This window comes from Bidens hawaiensis, unplaced genomic scaffold, assembly GCF_021521415.1.
Source record: "Bidens hawaiensis isolate Kalapana, Puna unplaced genomic scaffold, B.hawaiensis_p1.1 tig00031115_1, whole genome shotgun sequence".
Lineage (NCBI taxonomy): Eukaryota > Viridiplantae > Streptophyta > Magnoliopsida > Asterales > Asteraceae > Bidens > Bidens hawaiensis.
In genome coordinates this window covers 149,392-155,391 of record NW_027505203.1, presented here as the reverse complement: position 1 = coordinate 155,391, position 6,000 = coordinate 149,392, and the positions used below count along the sequence as shown (strand labels likewise).

At 35.7% G+C, this 6,000-nt stretch overlaps 1 pseudogene across 1 annotated transcript in view; it reads right to left on the bottom strand.

Annotated features, from left to right (window-relative positions):
• Positions 1-258: 258 nt before the first annotated feature.
• The window catches only part of LOC143611434 (oxysterol-binding protein-related protein 1D-like), a 71,534-nt pseudogene continuing 65,792 nt past the window's right edge, over positions 259-6,000 (bottom strand). The window contains exons 6-8 of the transcript XR_013149771.1: positions 2,282-2,546; positions 1,641-1,985; positions 259-656 (exon numbers count right to left, since the gene is read on the bottom strand). The product of XR_013149771.1 is annotated as an oxysterol-binding protein-related protein 1D-like (transcript). The remainder of the gene's footprint in view (positions 657-1,640; positions 1,986-2,281; positions 2,547-6,000) is intronic.

Sequence of the window (6,000 nt, the reverse complement as noted above, 5' to 3'; positions counted from 1 at the left end):
ATGTATAAAGCGCATACGAGTTTATTTTGATTCCCATCCAAACACATTTAACGATAGATTTTTCCTTTCATCCACCGCAAATGCGCCTAGAACATAAAACTTGGTGTGTTATGCATACCTTATGGCACAATATCTCTAGGTGTCACAAACCGTCGGTTAAGATTCGTTTTAAGTCCAGTAATACTTGTTAACGAAGACCATTTCTGCTTATTTGTCCGGTTATGCTTAAACGAACCAAAGGGCAGAAACCAAAAATTACTATTGTCGTCAAAATTCCAATTACCAACAAGACATAACAATAAACTAGGATCTCATACTCATTGATGCAATAGACGAAGAGTCAAAATCGTTAAGAATAATACATATGACAACGGACAGTTTCAAGCATATCATGATCGCGTTTTATTTATAGGCTTTTTAAAGGAATTATATACTTGATACCCTCGATAAAAACAGTCTGTTTAAATACCTTGAAACAAACATCACTCTTGATTTTCGTCTTCTGCGTGAATAACATTCTGCCCAAATATATCTGGAATACCCTTCCAATCTTTCTTCTCTCTTGTTTCCCAGTATCCGCCCACGTAACGGAAACAACCGTCTTCGTCTTTTTCAAACCACCTTGGCTGCCATCCTCTTTCTTGCAGTTTTCTTGCCTGTTCACATAAATAAATAACCTTGATCTAAGTCTTAATTACAAATGTGTAATAACTTTTATTAATATCATATAAAGATACAAACTGCTTATATGATAACATATAAGCAGTTTGTATCTTTATGTTCGTGAGTCTAAACGAACCTATTATTATATACACATGTATAATAATTTTTATTAATATAACAATTTATGTTCCATAATCATTATATACATAGTTATGATAAAAAAAACTAAATATATATTATGTTATACATATAAAACTATATTTATGAAAAATATAAAAAAATTCGTTAAGTACATAAAGAACATTGCTTGCCGTATCTTTATCGAAGCAATTCTAAATAATCAAATATTTAATATATAATAAGTGAGCCAAGCTCGAGTTATGGATATATGGAGTTGAAGTTCAAGATCGGTTAAGCTAAACAAGCTGGCATGGTAGGGGGCGTGCATGGGTCAGTTTTTCAAGTTTTTGGCTTTTTCGGGGTTTGTCATTTGGGCTTTTAATTTTTGGCAGAGAAGAAAAATGGTCCAAAATAAAGAATTTGAGCCTAAATGTATTTAATAATTAATAATTTATTGATCATTATACATTTGAGCTAGCAAACTTGGGTTACACAATTTATTAATCAATAAATTTGGTTTGGTGTTTACAAAAACATAAAAACAAACCGTAGGGTTTTGTTTGGCTTAGGTTTTTTCGGTTGCATGCACACCCCGAGTCGTTTACACCTTAACTGAAACAGTCCAAAACAGGACAGGACCAGAACGAACCGCCAGTTTCGAACCACTTCGGTCCCAAATCAGACCAAACCAGAGTGGACCGAAAACCGAATCTTTATCATGCCATGAACCGAGAAGGAAAACACTGGACCACAGATAACCGCCTAACCGAATCAAGTTTGGTCATATCCAATCCGGTTTCGGTCAAACGGTTTGGACAGGGTTTACACAGCCGTAACTTCACAAAACTAAATCATACCTGTCTCTGCAACTGCTCGAGTCTCAGCTTCTCCTTATTCGCCAGCTCATATTCACCGTTTTCCAGGTGGCGTTGGTCAGGTCGAAGCCTAGAGTCGGTTGGTGGCAGTCTGTCCCTTAAACCAGGTGTAATTTCATTCAAAGAAATTGCAAATGGTGTGAGATTATATCTTGTTTTAGTAGCAGATTTGTCTCTTTCCCATAATAACACAGCTTCTGTCATAGGATCATATCCTTTCGGTTTTGTTGTTGGATCTCCTAGTACATAGTACATTGCTTCATCCCATTTTCCTATTAACATTGCTACCTTTTCCCGTGTCGTGTTGTCATGTACAAATCCATGAACCTGTGTAATTACATTGTAGACCTTATTCAGTATACAATAATTATTTATAAATTTCAGAAAAAGTGTCATTGAGCACCCCCAACCTGACCCATCTAGACCACCGTTTAAAAGTTACTATTTTGACCTGAGACCCATTTGGGTGCTGACCCGACTTAAAAATGTATTATTTCGGCCTCTAATTATAGTTTGCTTATTGTTCGTGTTCGTCCAGTTCGTTTACAAGTCTAAGATCAGTGTTAGACAATTTACATGTTTTAACCCGGACCCAATTGACCAGTTTAAGAAGTTATTACTACCTGATGTGGATTTCTGTCGATAATTGATTGCTCCTTGAACTTGAGTTTGCAAGAATTTTTTTACCGCTACCCGTGATTCTCATTGTACCATAATGATCACAGTAAATTTTGCCAAGAATAATATTGTATATGGAGGTAGTTACTTTACTCCATTGAAATGTTTCACCATCTTCAAACTGCAGTTTAAGGACACCGACAGGGTCGAGTTGTATAGAACGTCCCCAAAATTTTCCCTTAAGATTGGAATCTGCCCAAAATTTCCAGCCTCTGCCCTCACAATGCACGCAACAATCATAGGATGGTGACTCACCTATTAAATGCAACAATCATTAAACTTGTCAAGCTTAATAATGAAGTCCTCTACTTGATTTTTAAATCTATAACATAAAAATCCTTTTTTGCATTGACTAAATCCCTAGACTTCTCAAACTATAAGGAAACGGTGTTTTGCATGTTTAAGTACATAAACTTTATTAGAGAACTTTTTCGTTAAGTTTAAGAATTTGATATACAAAACAAAATTCCAGACACTTGTATGCAAAATTCCAGAATCTAGACACTTGTTTTTGCATGATGTATTTGTTTTCATTTATACATAATCCAGCCATATTATACAAAATGACAAATATACGCATAAGTTTTTGAAAAGACAAGATTTCATAGAAACAAAAATTCATAATAATACAAGGGCATTTTTGTAGACTTAAGAGCAATTTTGTCTTTTCAAAATATTAAGGGAATTTTCATCATTAGACATGTTTTTGGCCAGATTTAGCATAAACGAAACCACTAACATACTTGGGAGGCCTATATGCCTTAATAAAATAAGTTGATACTTGGATGACCTCCACTTAAATGATACGTCATCACTTTTTGACCTGAGACCCATTTGGGTCCTGACCCGAATTAAAAATTTATTCTTTCAGCCTCTAATTATAGTTTGCTTATTGTTTCGTCATATTTTTGTTATTGTTTTTTAACAATTAAAGAAAAAGTATACGTGGGTCGGTTCAAGTGGTCAGCCGACCCATCTAGATCAGACTTAGGCTTGTAAATGAACCGAACATTTAGTGAACTGTTCCTGAACACATGTCTAGTTTGTTGATTTATGTTTGTGAACGTCCGTTTGTGTTCATTCATTTGTGCTTATATATGTTTGTTTGTTTACATTCATTTATCCTGTTAGTTTATGTGTGTTTAAGCTTGTTTATCTAATTTGGTTAATTTTTCACACCCACGACAATTTTGTCTGGTTTTATTATTCTTTAGGCCCAACAGATCGATGTTCACGTTTAAATTTTAATTGGTATTACGTCAGTTCTGATTGTTCATTTATCTTCAGTTATGTCCGTTCGCGTATGGTCTTGAGCCATTCATTTATACTCTAAACCATAGTTATCAAATGCGAGAAGCGCTCTAAAGCGATAAAGGTGCTTCTAGCGCCCAGGCGATAAGCGCAGAAAAAGCGGCCGATTTAAAAAAAAAGCGCATATTAAAAAAACAAAATTTTAACTACAGTAGAACATCTTAATAACTAATGATGAAACTCACGGGGTTCTAGTAGAGAAGCTAAAAGGTGCAACTATAGTTTTCTTTTTAGATATGTAATCTTATTTTATGGCATTAAGGATGTTATAGTTGCTCACAATGGATTAGAAAATGGATGCAAAAATCAAGATAATTGACTTTAAGACCCGAAAGAAAGAGCGATCAGAGAATGAAGTGGGAGTGGGAAAAGTAAAGATACTTGTGAACTGTGTTGTCTAATTCCTGATATGGTGACTACATAAGCTAAAAAGGTATAATAATATGTACAAGGATTGCTAGTTGACATCCAAAAGACTAGTGATGACAGGTAAATCTAGCATGTATTTTTTGGTAATTTAGTTTAGCGAATTTAATTTGATAAACGAGACGAAATGCCTACGTCGGAACCATGAATTTGTAGAAAAGAGGGCTAGGATGGAAGAGGTGGATCTATGCGAGAAATGTAGGAAACAATATCCGGGAGAATGCAAGTTGGGAACCAATTTATGATTTTGATGTAAAAACCCTAGACACCAACATCATGACCGCCGAACTCTAAATAGTGCCACAACTGTGACGTAATTGGACACGTGATAAAAAACTATAACAAAAAAAAGTCGAGGTGGGTTTTGTTTCTATATACTCGTTTCTTTATGATATGGTTGGTACACATGCTTGCTACGAAGGTTTAGGGTTGCTAGTTAGCACCTTTGTACCAAAGAAATGTGATGGATTCGGTAACTGCTTCGCTTTTATCTAATATGTGAAAGTCGAAGACGTGAGGTCTCTTCAGGAGAGTTTAAGTTTGATAGAACTGATAATGCGAGAGTGAAGGTAAATGTTGTGATGCTTGAAAAGAGTAGGGTTCCATCAACAGGGTATGATAGGCCGATGGCTAAGATTACTTCGAGGAAGGCTAATATATAAAGAGATGTGGGAGAGTTGATGCCTCCTAAAAGAAGGTGATCTTAACTCAGAATGGAAAACCATCAAATTTGAAATATAAAACATCAGAGAACAATGTATTGCTTTCAATTATGGAAGGTCTCTTTGATTGGAGAAGTTAAGAACCTATGCACCTTAAAAAACTTGAAGGATGCAACAAAAAACTCATAAAGGAAGCAGGTGGTGATTGATTACGTTGGTGGCTTAAAAGTTTTGTTAACCTTTGAGCGTCCAGTGAAAGCGAAGGAGCTCATGGATAATTTTAAAGATCGATGGAAGAAGTGGTTCATATTTTACATGTTTGGTGGGTCAGATACTAAAACAAGAAAGACTAGTTTGGCTCCTGATTCAAGGTATGCCTATCCACCTATGGAATGCTTTGTTTGTAGAGATAGTGTTTGCATTTCAACATACCAGATGAAAAAGTTTGAAGAATTGGTGAGTGGTGCCCCTCTAATTTCATGAATTTAAACCGTACTTTAAGATGCTTTTATATAACTTTTGGGCTTAAGTTCAATTTGAAAAAGAGTACTTTGTTTTAAGTCAAAGTAGACTTGAAGGAGGTGGAAGATATGGCTTCTGTATTGAACCGTAAATCTACTAAAATACCATTTGTGCACTAGATCTACCGTTCGAAGCAAATATGTGCAAATGGAAAGCAAAGGTGTTGTTTTTTTGGAGGTCGTCTAAGTTGTTTATCGTTTTGAAAAGTTTGGGTACGTATTGCTTCTCCATGTTTAAAAGCTCCGGTGAAGGTGGTAAAGCAGGGATGAAAATGAGGAAAAAGATCAAATGAGTTGGGCTACTTGGAAAAAAGTTTGTTCTTGACATAAAGCATGATGGTCTTAATGTGGGGACTTTAAAGGCGGCTAACACATATTTACTCGCTAAATGGTGGTCTCGTTATGAGAATGATAACTCCTCACTTTGGGTAAGGATATTGTTGCAGTTCACACTAGTTTGCACACGTGGGAAAGTAATCCGGTTAAGAAATCATAAAGTTGTACCAGGAAACATATAGGCATGTTGGAAAACGACACGACAGAAACGAGATAAACCAACTAGAAAGCAGAAGGTGTTGCTTTTGGAGGTTGTCTAACACTCGTTAATCAGGTGCAGGTGTTAAAGCAACTAGATAGCATAATACGAATATTCTTATGGGATGGACACGAGGAAAAGGAGAAAACTAGTCAGGTCTCTTGGAAGAAGATAGTTCTTAAAAAAAACGTGGCGGTCTTAACGTGGGG